The sequence below is a fragment of the Osmerus eperlanus genome, chromosome 9 (assembly GCF_963692335.1).
Source record: "Osmerus eperlanus chromosome 9, fOsmEpe2.1, whole genome shotgun sequence".
Classification (NCBI taxonomy): Eukaryota; Metazoa; Chordata; class Actinopteri; order Osmeriformes; family Osmeridae; genus Osmerus; species Osmerus eperlanus.
The window spans coordinates 12,044,483-12,060,983 of record NC_085026.1 but is presented as its reverse complement, the minus strand read 5'-3'; the positions used below and the strand labels follow the sequence as shown (position 1 = coordinate 12,060,983).

General features: G+C 47.2%; 1 long non-coding RNA gene across 1 annotated transcript in view; it reads right to left on the bottom strand.

Moving 5' to 3' along the window:
• The window catches only part of LOC134026749 (uncharacterized), a 45,933-nt gene extending 30,076 nt beyond the window's left edge, over positions 1–15,857 (bottom strand). The window contains exon 1 of the long non-coding RNA XR_009931377.1: positions 15,827–15,857. This is a non-coding gene — a long non-coding RNA (uncharacterized LOC134026749). The remainder of the gene's footprint in view (positions 1–15,826) is intronic.
• Positions 15,858–16,501: the final 644 nt, after the last annotated feature.

The following is a 16,501-nucleotide window of genomic DNA, read 5'->3' as shown; positions in this document are numbered from 1 at the left end:
AGCAAGCTGGACTCCGATTGGAGCTACAGCACAGCAGATGATTCAGTGTAACATGGTACTGAGTAAGGGACTGAGTTGTATGAACTCTCAAGGCACTGCAAACTAGTAATAGTGCATTATCATATTTCACAGCTGCAGTGAGATAATAACGGTAATATGATCATTTCCCAAAGCTTTAGTTGACTGAGTGTTCAATGCGAGGGATTTTTGGGGAAGTGGTTTTTCATAAGCAAAGCTTCCTCTGTTTCTCGAATTCTCTCTGTGTTTTAAAGCTGTACACGTGCTAGTTCTTACTACTGTCATTGTCTGGCTTTATTGTTTGCCTTTTCGATGTTAAGATATCTTGCCTGTGATGCTGACTGGATCCATGGTTGTTTTCGGGAGGTGTGTGGGTTTGTGTGTGTGTGTATGAAATCCCAAGGGGTCTCTTCATCCTGTTTGGCTTCTTCTCTGGCAGCCTCCAGAACCCTGCCATGCATACTGTTACATCCAGGAATGGGCTGGGAATCAAGGTCAGCTTTGGATGACAGCACACACTGACACACACACACACACACACACACGTATCCTCAGGTCTGGAATTTTGCAGATCTGCATTTTTGGAGAGGGCTATTACAGCCACCCTGCCCCACCCATGCTTACCTATGCAAGTCTGGCATGGGCTTCTGGAGGGGTCAGCCACTCAGGGACTAGTTTGGAGCCTCTTGGCTCTGTGATTCTGTAGGATACATTGTTGCCTGGCACATTTGATAGGCCGAATCCATCCTCCATACTTGTACGATGTAATTCAGCGTAAGTGATTTTCCTTAATGGATCTGTGCACACGTTTAAACCCAACAGTCACCTGTGACCCATTCCAGACACGTGTGCATCTCCAGGGCCGGGAAATGAAAAGGTAATCAACCCTAAAAGGAGGGGAGATCCAAGGAATTAGACCCATGATGTTATCTTTTGATCCCGAAAAATACTGCCTCAATCAATCAAGGCAACTACACAATTAAACGACACGGATGATTGTTTTAATATCATCGTAACCGTTCCAGCCTGTAAGCATCATCACCACCCAACCCCAATATACAACTCAATAGGATGGCGCAATCCCACCAAATGGCAAGAGGGCCCTGATTCCAACTACAAAGGGAGTGAGAGGGAGCCCCTCGCCACTTCTGCACTGACCTTAAAAAGAGGAGTGCGCAGCGTAACATCTGGCTCATCAGCTGGATGCTATGCATCAGTGGGCGGAGGGACACAGTGGGACAGGTTGGCGGCTGCCTTTGACAGCAACAGTTAATTTCCAACATAATCAATGTATGTGCAGCTCCATAATAACCATCTGTGTTCTGCATGAGGACATGCCTGAAGAACAGCCTGGCTGGCTGGGTACAGTAGGTGGCTGGCTGGAGCTGAGTAGGTAGCTCACTGGCTGGCTGGCTTGCTGCCTGGATGGATGCTTCTCACCAGGCTTCTAGCCAAGTAGAAGGAAGAGGACCACTCCAGTCAGAGTGAAGTCCACAGCTGGAGGAGACTTATAGTAGGAAAAGCCTTGGTAGAGTTAAGTAAAGAGACAAGACATTTTTCTGTGGAAGGGCATTCTAGTACGTACTGTACTACACTGTATAGACGTGTGTGGAGACATTGTCATCATGAACCTAATAATGTGTTTCTCTCCATCTACTTGGTCTCAGTAAGTTTCTCTTACAAGGCTAGCGCCCCAGGCAACCAGCTCCACACACATTCACCCACCTCTCTCGCCAGACCATCCCAGGGAGAGTGCCACTCATACGGTTACTAAACCAGCCCAGTGCGCCAATTACAAGGTGGGCTACCAGGGCCAATAGCTAGCAGCGGCTCACACACTGACACCGCCACCTTGGCTGCCGAGTTCCAAAACACCAAAATAGAATCTAAGCTCTGTGACCTTTTAACCTTGATACACAGGACTTGATTTGAGCAATCCGGGTAATGTTGCTATCTACCTGCCACCTTGTATCCTTGGAGTTTGACCTTCTGTGATGGATTTCAGGGGCAAAACTCAACTTAACTTTATCTGCTGTCGTAGTTTGGTGTGAATGGTGGAAGGTAATTTGCATCTCCATTTAGGCGGTATTGGTGGTAACTTGATATGACTCTGGGGCTTTGAAGTAGCATAAGGCTTTATTATCACCCAGCACTTTCTCACTGGCTGGCTGGCTTGCTGGCTTGCTGGCTTGCTGGCTGGCTGGCTGGCTTGCTGGTTGGCTGGCTGGCTGGCTTGCTGGCTTGCTGGCTTGCTGGCTTGCTGGCTTGCTGGCTTGCTGGCTGGCTGGCTGGCTTGCTGGTTGGCTGGCTGGCTGGCTGGCTGGCTGGCTGGCTGGCTTGCTGGCTGGATGGCTTGCTGGCTGGCTTGCTGGCTTGCTGGCTTGCTGGCTGGCTGGCTGGCTGGCTGGCTTGCTGGCTTGCTGGCTGGCTGGCTGGCTGGCTGGCTTGCTGGCTTGCTGGCTGGCTGGCTGGTCGGCTGGCTGCTGCAGACGCATCATTAAACCATGGAAATCGCTTTGCTTCAGAGGAGAATGGAGCTGGAGGAAGAGACTGAGGAGTGAATGGCCGTCACAAAAATGTCACTCTTTCCTTTTGTCGGTCTCTCTCTCTCTCTCTCTCTCTCTCCTACTGTGGGTGTGAGAAGGATGAAGAGGAAAGAATGTGTGTGTCTCTGTCTGTGTGTGTGTCTTCAGCTTTACATGAAACCCACCTCCTGATTGAACTGTAGGTGTGTGATCCTAACAAAAATAGTCTCACATACATCAATGGCACCACTGAAACCCATCCGATCCAGTATATATCACAATTCACAATTCCATGCATTATTCATGTGCTACCATGGATGTCCATGTGTTCCAGTAAATAGACTGGTCCCATTTCCCCCTCATGTACCTACAGAGGGACTTGGCAGCCGGGGGGTCTCTTACTGAAGCCCCAGAATCCTTGGTCCTCAAGACCACCTGCACATAAGAGTCCACAGCTGCCTTCACAACCACCAACAGCCATTGTTACGACCACATTCACATCTCAATGCTCTTCTCTTTACCCCCGAAAGATTGATACATCCTCCTCTCTCTTTCCAAAACACACACACGCTACTCTGTTTCCCGTCCCCAGTGGAACACACACACCTGGAAAAATGATAAAATAGCTTCCTAACACAAAAGGACTGCAAATTCCTGCATGGGGATGGTTGTGCAATTCCATGGGAAAGACATATGCTATGTCTTAGATGGTATCTATGGCTCTTTGATGTGAACAGCAAGGCCCTGGTGTGTAGCTGAGGGATAAATGGTTGGTGACATGTTGTTTTAGATATGGGGGATCTGCTTTACTGCGATGTGATGTGTACTCTATGTACTGTAAGAGATCTGCTTTGTAGTACAGAGAAGTGGCAACATGTCATTCCTTTTAAAGCATGGATACTGTATGATATATAGGCCTCTGTCAAACACACACACACACATAAGTTTCTCCCGCACACTCATAGACACACACACACACACTCTCTCTCTTTATCGTTTTCTCTCTGTCTCTGAAGTGTTCTTTGTTCACGGTGCATTCGTAACCCACACATTTTTTTCCCGCCACCTCATCTCCAATTCTCACATTCCATTTTTCCCTCCGCTCCGTTCCTTCCCCTATCAAAACCCTTTGATTCTGTCCTGCTTCTCAATCCTTCACGCAACTCTGGCATTTCAAAGAGCCCCCCACCCCCCTTCCCTGGCGGAGCACCGGCCAAGTCTAGGAGTGAGACTGCCCATTGGAGGTTACCCTGCTATCAGCAGGGGGTTGCTTGTCTCAAATTCAGGTCATCCTCGGCTGCAGAGGGGGACTTTAAAGGAAGCCAGGGAGCCCCTGTGATCCCAGTAAGCATGCTTGTTAGTGGAATAGATAAGGGGAGCGTACACCTGGGCCCTCGGTAGTTGGCATTGCATTTGAAAGAGGGGAAGAGGGAGCCAGGGCACCGGGTACGCACATGCAAGCGTACTGAACAAGGAATGGAACAGGGGGAAAAAAGGTCTTTTGGCACATATATAGACAGAATACACTGCAGAGCTCTATTAAGCATCTGTATTTGTGTTTGTGTATGATTTTAAATGATTAATCAGCATAGAAATAACTCTGCTCATTCTTTAACCACAATTCAATGCATTCTTGTTCAGTCATTCCTTATTGAATTCATGAGAAACTGAAAACTTTTATCGGCACATAAAGGCATAGTTTCAATATTGTTGTGGATTTCTTGGCTGGAAAACCCACTGAACAGTACCGACAATAACCTCATATCATAGCAGTGACTGATGATCTTGAACCTCTGTCTTTATGCTAAACAGGATATAATTCATTTATTGCCTCTACCTTCACCATGTGTTGACCCATAGGCCATGTAGGAGGAGCACATCTGTCTGTGTGGAGCCTGGGCTGGAAGGGGCTGGATGGGGCTTGCCCCTGGTAATGTGGCAGCTGGGACAGGCAGATGAATCAGGGCTGACGAGAGGGTTCTCTAGTGCAGACCTGGGACCCTAATGGAGACATTGACAGCTGCACATCCACTAAACATGAGGCAGGCTTCTGTTGTTTTGGCCCCTGTTTTACTGTTCCTCTGGAGCAGAGCAGCATACAGTGAAGAGGTGGAGATATTTAGGGACTGTGCTTCTGGAGAGATGTCTGAGAGGAGTTGCAAGTACAGGCTTTGTTACACTCCTGGTCTTTTAGAGTACTGTTTTTGACTCATAACAATACATGTTTTTAGCATGGAGCATGGCATGAAATTGCTTTTTTTCTGATACAAGAGTCTAGAATATATATATATACAGTATCTAATACTGTATGTAAACAGTTCATACTGTTCATGTTTTTAAGGTTGTACAATGATGTAAGCTAAGTTGTACATCTATGAACCAACTATGAAAAGATGTAAGCCATCTTGTAGGTTGGTGGTGGGGGCCAGGTGCATGGATTAGGCTACAAACCGGTAAAAAGTATGAGTGCACCAGCGAGAGAGAGAGAGAGAGAGAGAGAGAGAGAGAGAGAGAGAGAGAGAGAGAGAGAGAGAGAGAGAGAGGAACGGCAGACCGTACGAGTCGTGCGCCAGCCTCCCTCCTGCCCGTTTGTGAAGGATTTGGGGATTTTATAATTTCCTGTTCTTTCTGAAAGAGGGGGATGGCAGCACCTGGTCCACACAGCTGTACTTCATTTAGAGAGCAATTTGAAGCGAGCGAGGGGGAGAGGAGAGGAGCCGAGCTGCCTTGTCATTAAGGGCTGCAGCATGGCCTCCGTTTGTTAGACACATGGCACAGAGTTAATGTCTCTGAATGGGGAATACGCGCTGTTGATGCTGTCACAAATTTCTTATAAGTGCTACGACTTCTGAAAAAGCCACTCTACAAGGCAAGGGAGGGGAACATTCAGATTTTCCTTATCAAAGAGGTTCCTTTTTGTGAAGGTAATTGACAGATGTGGAAGGAATGTTCGCATGAATGTCTTTTATTTTACTTTAGATGTTTCTTCGTTTTGTCTTTGACACACCTTGGAGATGTTTGCGTACAGGTGATGTGGATTTGCAAGTGTATGTCACCAGGCTTACAATTGCAGTGGTGATTGGCTTGTTGGTAAACTAACAAAGTTAGTATTCCGGTTGCTAGCGCATCTCCTCGTAATTGATTTTGACATGCACATGTGCAGGGGAGTAAAAAAAAGAGCAGAGTACGATCAAAGGCAAGTGCTTTATCGCCACATCAGAGCCCCCCACTGCATTTTGTATTCTACCAATCTGTCGAAACAGTCTGACAAAATCCTGTGATGGGGCTGTGCTCCTCTCTCTCTCTCTCTCTCTCTCTCTCTCTCTCTCTCTCTCTCTCTCTCTCTCTCTCTCTCTCTCTCTCTCTCTCTCTCTGTCTCTCTCTCTCTCTCTCTCTCTCTCTCTCTCTCTCTCTCTCTCTCTCTCTCTCTACGAGAGCCTCAAGTGGGACTAAGTGATTTAACAGTTGTGTGTGCAACAGAAGTGGATGAAAACATCACTTCACAGAGGTAAAAACTACTTCCTCAACAACTGGGATTTGAAGAATGTTATAGAACAAAATAAAGGAAGATTCAGAAATAGCTTCGCTTGTGTGCTGCATCTGTTACTTTTAAGTTGCACAAAAAAAGCATAAGTCTGTCCCTAAAGGTCAGGACTTGAAGTATTTTGTCTGTATACATCAGTCTTATTTGAATGACAAAAATGACTTGTATTGTGTCCTATTTGCTAGGTGTGTTTGACGGCAAATAGCACAGACACCCACATACAAACACACACACAAACACACAGACACAGCTGTCTTTGTGGATAGTAGCATTAGGCCACCTTGGCTCCTGGTTGTGATTTAGGGGCTCACTGTGGAGCTCTGTGTTTTCTGTTCAGACTTGAAGGTTCTATGGGCTGTGGCCAGGAACAGAGCACATCAGAACAGAACAGAACTTGGACGGAGTAGTGCTGAGTGTACAGGCACACCTGACAGGTGTGATAGGAAGGAACAGAGGCAAGCAGGGACAGAGGGAAGAAGGGAGAGACGGATGATGGTATGCTATGTGTAATGCCGTTGGACTCCCACGACCCACCAGTGTTGCAAAGCTGTGCTAAGCAGATGAGTCAGAAGTGCAACAGAAACAGTCTCAATGTGGTATCACATTTGCTCAAATGCACATTCTCAGACACACACTCGTACACACACAAACACACAATAACCTAACGGATACTGTTAACCGACAAACCAACCCATGGCAACTTAAAGCTGTGATTGTGTATAGTATCTGAAGATTTCAGAGAGGACTATGATGTTCTCCAAGTGTAATTTTGACAGACTTCCACTTCCAACAGTGAGGGTGGGGATGGATGGAGGTGCTTTCTGAGGCAGTCAGAGAGGGGCTCTTTGCTGCTCTCCCCCCTCCTGTTAGCTCCTCTCTCCTCATCTCCGCCTCCTTCTCCCCCTGTTCTTCTGGCAGACTAAGACAGATACACAGAAGCAGGCAGGCAGGCAGGGGGAGAGACAGGCCAGCAGGAAGTTAAGCAGAGAGACAGGTGGGCAGGTGGGGGGGACAGGCACCAGAAAAGCACCAGAAAAAAACGGAATGAAAAAGAGACAGACAACAGATAGGCAGATAAGCAGGCAGGCCCAGAGATAAACAAAGAGACAGGCAGGCCCAGAGACAAGCAGACAGACTGGCAAAGACAGGCAGTTGACATGACAGGCAGGCAGAAAGGCAGGCACAGAGACCAACAGAGAGACAGGAGGGCAGAGAGACCGTCAGACTGAGAAGCATGCAGAGAGACAGGCGGGCGGAGAGACAGGTAGGCAGACAGCCAGGCGGGCACACAGGCTGGTTGTGCCGGGCGTCCTGGCTCCTGGGCAGCAGATGCGAGCCCTCATGTCAGAGGCAGGCAGTGGCCCGCCAGAGCCCGCTCGCTCTCATACCTCATTGAGCCATCTCCCCGAGCAGATGGCGCGCTGCTGCGGGCGCCTCTCTCCCCGATAATTACCAGGCCTCGCCACAGATGGAAATGTCAGTCAGCCTCACAGGTCCTGGTTCCTGCCACTGCCTCCGTCCGCGGCCCCTCTACCTAGCCGTGGTGCTGCCAACACACACCATGTGTTCACTGACTGCTGACTAGGCAGGCAACAAAAGAGAAATCCGACCATGAATATTCATGCAGGGATGGGACGGCGTGGAGGTGGGGCGAGTGGCCCACCTCTGCACCATGCGGAGGGCAGGTTGCGACATCACTTGGACCCTCTCCTGTGGGTGACGGCGCTAGTGTGCCTGCGTTTCAGAACGCGAGGGATGAAGGATTCTCCCTCACACCGGCAGAAGAAAGTTTCAATTCTTACGATAGTTGAGCATTACTGCTCTGAAACAACATATTTAGAGGATTAGGATAACTGTGTTTGCAAAATGGATTAATTCAAGCAGATGCCAGGACTAACCCCCACTTATCTGTGATAAGGTGACCAGATGTCTCTGCTTGGCAAACGCAACACTACGACTTTTATTACTCTGTGCCAAAGTATCCCCGGAGAAATTTCCCTGCTCATTCATGGATAATCTACCTTCTTGGAGAACAAGGCGACAAGGTTTGCCTCTCGGCGTGTTTGTCCGTGTTTGAGTTTATGTGGATGTGTTTTGCGGTGTAAAAAGATCAAGGAGATTAAGCCCAGTATAAACACCCAGGGTGTAATGGTGCCAGTGACTGATAAACAGTGTTACTGTGCAACAGCTTACTGGAAGATCACCCTGTAGCAGCATACCTTCACATCTAGAGAGGCAGACTCTGATGAGAGCAGAGGGAGAAGGAAGCGTTGTGAAGCACCTTAATATCTCTCTCTCTCTATTTCTCTGTCTCTCTCTCTGTCTCTCTCTCTCTCTCTCTCTCTCTCTATGGGGACCACTTACCATTTATGAGGTTTTCTCATAAAAGATAAGGAATGGATGAACAACTGGAACAAAATATAGGTAAACTGTATGAAACATTGTCTATCGCTCAAATGTAAATGTAATTGCAGGGGGAAAAAATGTAATCGCTGCCGATACTGTGCAGTGGGGACTTATTATCATGTATCACCTGAAATGCATTTGGCCAACTGCAGACTGCAGTGAAACCACCCTGATACCAGTATGAGTCACAGCCCTGTACAGAGATGGGAAGACATGTGCTCATGCAGGGCAGTGGAGTCTTGCAGTCTGCAGTGCACCCCCCCCCCTGCCCACCACAGTGCTGGGGTGGGCTGGGAGTTGGGGCTGCTGATGCTTAGATGAGGGGCTTGCAGGTTGCAGAGCACAGCTGCAGACACATCAGGAAGTTAGCAGCACCAACACACACCATCTCTGGCACGGCCGTTAATACTGAATCTGGAAACTAGTCGGAAATACAATAATTTGGCCTTTTATAGCATCTGGCTGTATAAGAGATACTTCATATGTGCTTTATGTATTTCAATAGTGTCATTTATTATGGCTTAGTTCTTGGTTAGTTGTTAGGAAGTGTAAATGTAATGTTAGTACAAACGTGAATGTTAAACATTTCATTTGAGTTTCCTGTGGTTTGGGATGGCACTTGTGTTTGTGCTGGCATTCAACCGTTGTAACAATTTGCCTGATGTGAGGTGGAGATGATTTCATCATGTGATGTTGCACATCACAGCAGACAAGCCTGCCACTTACTAACCCTGAGCTTATGTGGAACGAGATGTGGAAATACATGATGTAACCCAGTAGCAATACACTCTGTATTAAACATCAAGCATTACGGTTTGATGTTTGTGGACAGGAGTCCCGTCCACAAACAGAGCTGGTATTAAGATCATGTTTTGGCAAGTTGCTATATCCTCTTGAGACACAGCAATTCATTTATGTCCACTACTGGACATTGGTTTTGGGCTTGTGACTTTGCAACCACACTGCCCTTTGTATTGGCTTTCTAAAGATGTCTCCTGGACTCCCCTGTCATTCCAGTTAGTTACTGAAGTTCCAGATGACACAAACAGAAGACAAATGAGAAAATTATGTAATATCACATTTCTTTGTCCTTAAAATATGGAGCCAAACCCAAGAGCAGATGTTTCTCTGTTTGACTGGAACAAGTTCACAAAAGATGAAAGGGAGTACGATGCTGAAGCGGATCGCTGTCTCTCTGACTGTTTCTTTGTTATCTTTCCTAGTGATGCTTCATAGTTGACTTGCTATTGCACCATTCTGTTAGGTTTGCAGCATATTGCACACTTGGCAATATGCTGAATTTGGTGATCATAATTGATTCTTAATGGATGACATATTGATGGGTCCTTGAGAAGCGACAGAGCATGGATTGAAGACACCTTTATGTCCTGCAGATGTAATTCAACAGTGACATCAGTCTTTTTCTCTCTTTTCTTTCTTCTTTTTGTCGTGGGCTGACAAAGCTTGCCCTCGTTTTGCATTCCCTCCATTATGCAAATGTGGATGCAGCAGATATTGGTTCAGATGAGTAGAACATGTCTAAAGGCTTGGCCTCCTTTAGGACCAAGCGGAAATTTGCACTTAAAAGCCATTTGTGAGGAAACAATGGGCCAGGTGCTACACCCTTGACCAAAGGCTTTCTCTGCTCCTGCGAGGCAGAAAGTTGGTGTCACACACCTGTTTCCAGGCCTTTCTGTTTGCTCTGGGCCAAGCTCATTCAGCCTGGCCCACAATTACATACAGCTGAGGCAGTCTAAATGCGTTATTGCTTGGATGGCTGTTTCTCTATCGAAGGCTAGCTATTACCATGCTAGTGATCATGTTTTGCTTCTTGTTTTCACACCCCCTTCTTAAAACGGTGCCATTGTGATAAACCATTAACATCTTGATGTGGATCAAGCTATCTACCTTTATTATTCAGTGCTGGTCTTTGGTGTATATTTAGGCTAAGTGGAGACTTAGAATGTTATAAATACTGTACAAGACAAAATTGTTTTCTAACAGTTTGTATGATTCTTGCAAAATGTCAAATTTCTTAATTCAATGTAACAATGTGGTGTGATGCTTTTTGCTCATAATTTCAACGTGTGTAATTGTCCTAAATTGTGCTATGTGGGTATGTCTGCAGGATGATATATACGATGGAGTAATGAAGGGTCATATACTATCTGTGGTTGGGTGAAACTCAGTTCTCATATGTTTGTTCTAGAGACGTCTCTGTTCTGGTGAAGGACACAGCTTCTCATAAATCTGCACTGACTGCATATGGGCACACACCTGTCAGTCTTTTAAAACCCCATTAGGAATATCATTCAGGTTGACTGAAAGACCACAAATCAAGCGTGAGTTTAATAGTAAAGTAGAGCTGTCAGGCGAGGGATAGACATCTATGCCAAGTTTACTGTCTGTAATATTTGTAATTTTTCTGTCACTATTAGCCTGTTAGCAAGCATACCTTGTGAATGCTAACCTTGGATTCCTTGCTTAGGCAAGCTTGTAATAACCTAGCACTGGCCTTTACAAATTTAACTTTTTCAGAAAGAGAATGGTTAATTGCTTTCCATTTGGAGAACATCTATTCACCCAAAGGATATTCTTTCAATTTGTATCTTTCAAATAATTGGAAAGAAAATGAAGGCGAGCGTTTTCACATGGAGGCTAATCCCTACGCAGACTGATGGGAAAGGCAGACATGGGCTTTGTATTTGCACAAATACAAGTTAACTACGTATGCATGAATTTCAAAAATTGTCAACGGTTTAGTAAAAAAACAATGTTACCATGAACAGGGCTTAATGGGTGTTTATCACGCCTATAGCTGTGTTCCACTCTGTGACAAAACAATGGTGTAGGGTAACTGCTGGAACTGTAGTGCTCCGAGCCAATTAATTTCCTGTAACGTTGAAAGTGTCCCTTTATCAAGCAAGATCAAACAATGTAATTAACAGTGAACAGTGATAGTGTGAAGAAAAAAAATCTCAGCAAATCAAAATGAAAGCTGTCCTTATCCAGGGTGATTTTCTAAACGATATTCTACCCGTAGGCCACACAAAGCTTGTCAGTCACATACATAGCCTACATATCCACCTCTAAATATAAGATTTGGAAAATGTGTGCTGCTTTCACAACCTGTTTAGGGAGAGAGACAGGGAAAGGCAGTTGTGAAAGTGCAGAATAGAGTTTGAGTGAAAGAGAGTGCAAGTGAGAGGGAGTGAGAGAGGGAGCGGGCTAGGTGACCTTGTTACCAGTTGGGTTGGAGTTGGACAGGCTGGTAGGAGGCTGGTGTCTACGGGGAAGGACAGACAGATGCTCGCTCTTTTCCCTGGGTGAGACATCTCGCCTGGTGCAGGCAGCACGCAATCTGGCCTGAGCAGCTGTAACCCTAATGATCACTGGTGGCGCTGCACCTGACCGGCTTAACGCTCACCCGCCCCCTCCACCTCCCCTCTCCTGCCCTCCCCTCTGCTGCCCTCCCCTCTGCTGCCCCGCCCAGGCCCTGCTCCGTCTCCTCTTTGACCTCCACAGCTCCCAAACTCCGAGATCGAGGCAAACTATGTATTCATGTTGGAGGAGAGGGGATGGGAGGGGAGGGGGGGGAGGAAGGAGAGGAGAGGAGAGGAGAGGAGAGGGGAGGGGAGGGGAGAGGGAGAGCGAGAGGGAGAGGGAGAGGAGAAGGAAAAGGAACAAAGGAGAGGAGTAAGGAAAGAAGGGAGAAGGAGTGCTTGTTTCCCCCCTGCTAGCCCTGATCCTGTCTGAGCTGCTTATCGCTCCTCTCCCACACTGCTCTCTGGTGTCATGGCTCTGGTTTTGGGGACGAGGGTGGGGTGGTGGGGGGGGGGGTGGGGGGGGTGGAGGTTGTGTGTGTGGGGGGGGGGGGGTTGACTGGCTGGATGGATGACTGGCTGACTGGCTAGCAGGCAGGATGACTGGCTGACTGGTTGGCAGACTGGATGAATGCCTGACTCCACGATCACTCTGAGGGACAACACGGGTGTGGTGAGGAGGGAGGCATTCCTGCTTTTACATCCCCTTGCGGAGCTCCTCTCTCTCTGTCTCGGTGTCTTGCTCTCGCTCACTTTCTATCTCTTTCTTTGATGTCATGGTGTTAATTAGTTGCTAGTTGTTTACAAGGTCTATTGCAAAGTAACAGTTTCAAAGCAGACACCTGTTTAATATTCTATCTACGTAAAGAATCCAGCCTCTATTCCACTTACAGTCTCTGCTATACAATGCAAGTAGTTATTTATACTCAAAAGCTAATAACCTCATTGTACAGTGGACATTTTTAAGCTAAAGTCAAAAATGGTCTGACAGTTTGTGAAATTAGGTTTCCAGTATGATAGATTTTACATTTGGGGAGAATTATTGTTCTACAAAACATGTTTTTGTCCATGATGTGTCTTGTGGGTTGTAAGACTCATAATCCAAATTAATGAAAACTGAGCTGTTGTTTTATTGGCACACACACAAACATAAACACACTGCACACACACATACGAACCAATGCCATGAACGAAGCATCATCAACAGCCTGCTGTTGTACACACTTAAAGCTCAATCAATCACTCATTATGGTAATCACTCAATCCTTTGTTATTTATCAGAATGCATTTTCCTACCTTGATGTCAGCTGTGAAAAAACGAAAGTAGCTTCATAAACATCAACAGTGATCAGAGAGATTACTAAATGCTTCTCGTTATTTCTGGATGAGTGTTTCAGGACAGACATTTCAAAAGGGGGTGCTAGTTAGCTTCTGTAGGCTTCTTGGTGCATGCGGGGAGCCCGTGTGACTGTGTGCTCGTCTGAGTGTATTGCTGTGTGTGTTGCTGTGTGTATTGCTGTGCGAGTCGCTGTGCGTGTCGCTGTGTGTGTGTCGCTGCCTGTGACCCTTTCTGTATATCACTAATCAAATAAAACTCATGAAGAACCTTTTAAATGTTGCTGATTTACAGAATGACTGGTTTCTATTTGTGTCCGTCCTTTCTCAGTCAAGAATGGGTTTTGGTTGTAAAGCCCTAGGTAAGTTTTTCTAAGGAGTTCCACTGAGTGGTTGGGAAACACTGAATATTCCACAACAATGTTGACCTCTCAGCCTAGTGTAAGAGACAGGTGGCCTCTCCTCTCCTCCTCTTTGATGTCCAGAGTGGTGTGACAAAGAACTGGATGGAAGAAAGGGTGAGGAGAAGATACCATTTACGAAAAGCCACAATGTGTACAGAAATATGTAAAGATAGGGAAATATCGAAAATATGGAATAGAACATGAGATGAAGTGATAATAATTTGTGACAAATACGTACATATAGTATATAGAAAGAAATAGGTTAGCCTGAGAGAGAGAAAGAGAGAAAGAGAGAAAGAGAGAAAGAGAGAAAGAGAGAATAAGAGAGAGGAATAGATAGAAAGGAGGGAACAGAGAGAGAAGTGTTTGGAGAGTGGCTGCAGCCAAGAATGTGTCTGTGACTGCTGCTCTGTGTATCTGTCCGTTCGGGCGACACACGTGTGACACAGACAATTCCCAGCCTACTCTGACCACAGATCTGCTGTTCTCAATCTGGGAGCCAAGCTGGGCCGCTGGCCCCAAACAGACCGAGTGTATACATGCCGAACTGGTCCTGGTCTGGTCTAGTTTGGCCTGGCCTGATCTAGCCTGCTTTGGCCCGGTTTGGTATGGTCTGTTCTGGCTGGTCTGAGATCATGTATGTGTTGTAAGTCTGTTATTGTTGTAGTTGACATACACCTTGCCTTTGCTGAATAGTCAAACAGAACTTACCTTTAAAAACATGGGGGATTAGCTATAGGATAAAGTAATAGAATAATCATGTGATAATTGAACTGGACCAGGCTCCCTTTGAGGGAACATACCGCCTGGGAGTCAAATACAAGGGGCAAGGGAGAGGGCAAGGGAGAGGGCAAGGGAGAGGGCAAGGGTGAGGAGGAGAAGGGTGACGGGGAAGGCAAGGGAGAGACAGGGGGAGAGGGGGAGAGGGGGAGAGGGGGAGAGGGGGAGGGCAGGAACCGGTTTGACATCCTATGAACAAACTAAATATGAATATGTCCACCTCCTGCAGAGAAAGGCGTTATAAAGAAAAGAGGGAAAAGCCAAGTATTCACCATACGTCCTGTATCATCCTGTAGACGTAAAGATCTCCAGTCAGCCAACTGTGGACCCACAGAGAGGAGAGGCCTGATGGGGCAGAGGAGGGGAGAGGCCTGATGGGGCACAGAGAGGAGGGGCCTGATGGGGCAGAGGAGAGGCCTGATGGGGCACAGAGAGGAGGGGCCTGATGGGACACAGAGAGGAGGGGCCTGATGGGGCACAGAGAGGAGAGGCCTGATGGGGCAGAGGGGACAGTTCAGTAGCAGTCGCCACCTCTCTCTGCTGACAGAGCCCCATGAGAAGCACACTCAGTCGACGTTTTGAACATTGTCTGTCTCTGTCATGTTTATCAGTGGAGATGGGGGACAGAGGTGGCAGGAGTGCGGGGCTACGGGAAGGGTAGGAGTGTGTGTGTGTGTGTGTGTGTGGGGGGGGGGGGGGCAGTGGTATGGCCTTCTCCATAGGAGTCGCTGACCTGCTGAAGAAACTTCACGCCATCTGAGGCTGAAAGGATACAGACCGATGGATGGACGGACAGACTGACTCGCCGATGGAACAACAGAAACTCACACACACACACACCCACCCACACACACACACACACACACACACACACACACACACACACTGGCAGACTGCCCCATCAGAAGCTGCAGCCCCAGACTGGCAGGCTGGCCTCCTGTCTGCCATGTTATTCTCAGCCCCTAGTCATCCTGCCGTGCTGCTCATGACCAAATTAGTCCCCCTATCAGTCCTTATCTGGTCAAGGCGGCCAGACATCTACCAAGCCACCCTCTCGCCATCCCTCCACCCAGCTTCTCTCTCTCTCACCCCTCCTTTCTCCATCCCTCCACTCGACTGACTTCTGGTCGCCGGCCCAACCCGTTTGTCCAATCCAGCCTTTCTTTCCTCTCCAGTCCCTCCAGCTTTCCTCTCCCTTCCTCCTTCCCTTTACCATCCGGCTTCTCCAAGCTGAAGAATCCCAGGCTCTGGATCCTGGGCTTGAGTCTCTGCAGACTCCCCGGGAACAACAGCACACTAGGCCTCACTTCCTTTTAAGGCCACTCACACAGACTCTGCTTTATAAATATATGTGAAAGAAATGATATATTTATATCCAGAGGAGGGTCAGCCGGTTTCTTGAGGTGAAAAGAAAAACACGGGGGCAGATGGAAGAAAATAGCGAAGCTGATCGTTCCTGTTAGTGGACCTGGAGATGTTTGCTTACTTTACCTTGCTCCGACAGCAGATGTGAGGCGACCCCAGAACTGTGAGTTCTGGAGGGGAGTTTCTGTCCTGAAACAAAGAGGAGAGATATGGAGAGAGGGATGGAGAGAGGAGTAGAGGAGGCATACAGAGGAAAGAAGGGGGATTAGGGGAAGAGGCAATGAGAGAAAGGAAGGACGGAGGAGGGGATACAGGTGGAGAATGATAGAGGTGGCGCGATGACGAGAGAGAAAGAGATGGGGAGAAGAGAAGAAATGCCAAGAGGAAAAGAAAAGATTGCAGGCGGGAGAAAGAAGGAAGATGGTGAACAGAAGAGAGGAGGAAAAGGGGCAGGGATTGGACCAAAGAAGAGGTGAGGAGGAATGAGGAGAGGAGGAGCAAAAAGAGAGGGAAGGAGGAGAGAGGAGAGAGGAGGAGATTAGAGAGACACCCTGATACATGACTCACTCATGCTCTGCATGTGACATCATAAGTATGTTTTCAAGTAGTAAGTTCTGTAACTGGGAGATTATCCACTTGCATAGTATTTATCTTAAGACCTGGAGTATTTTTATTTTATTTAAGGAGCTCTGAGATGTCTATCCCTTGACCTTAAGTATTTAAAAGTTTGGAATCATTCAAAGTGGTTTTAACTAGTACTTCTCAAATTGCGGTTCACATTCTCGTTAGTTCTCACCATGA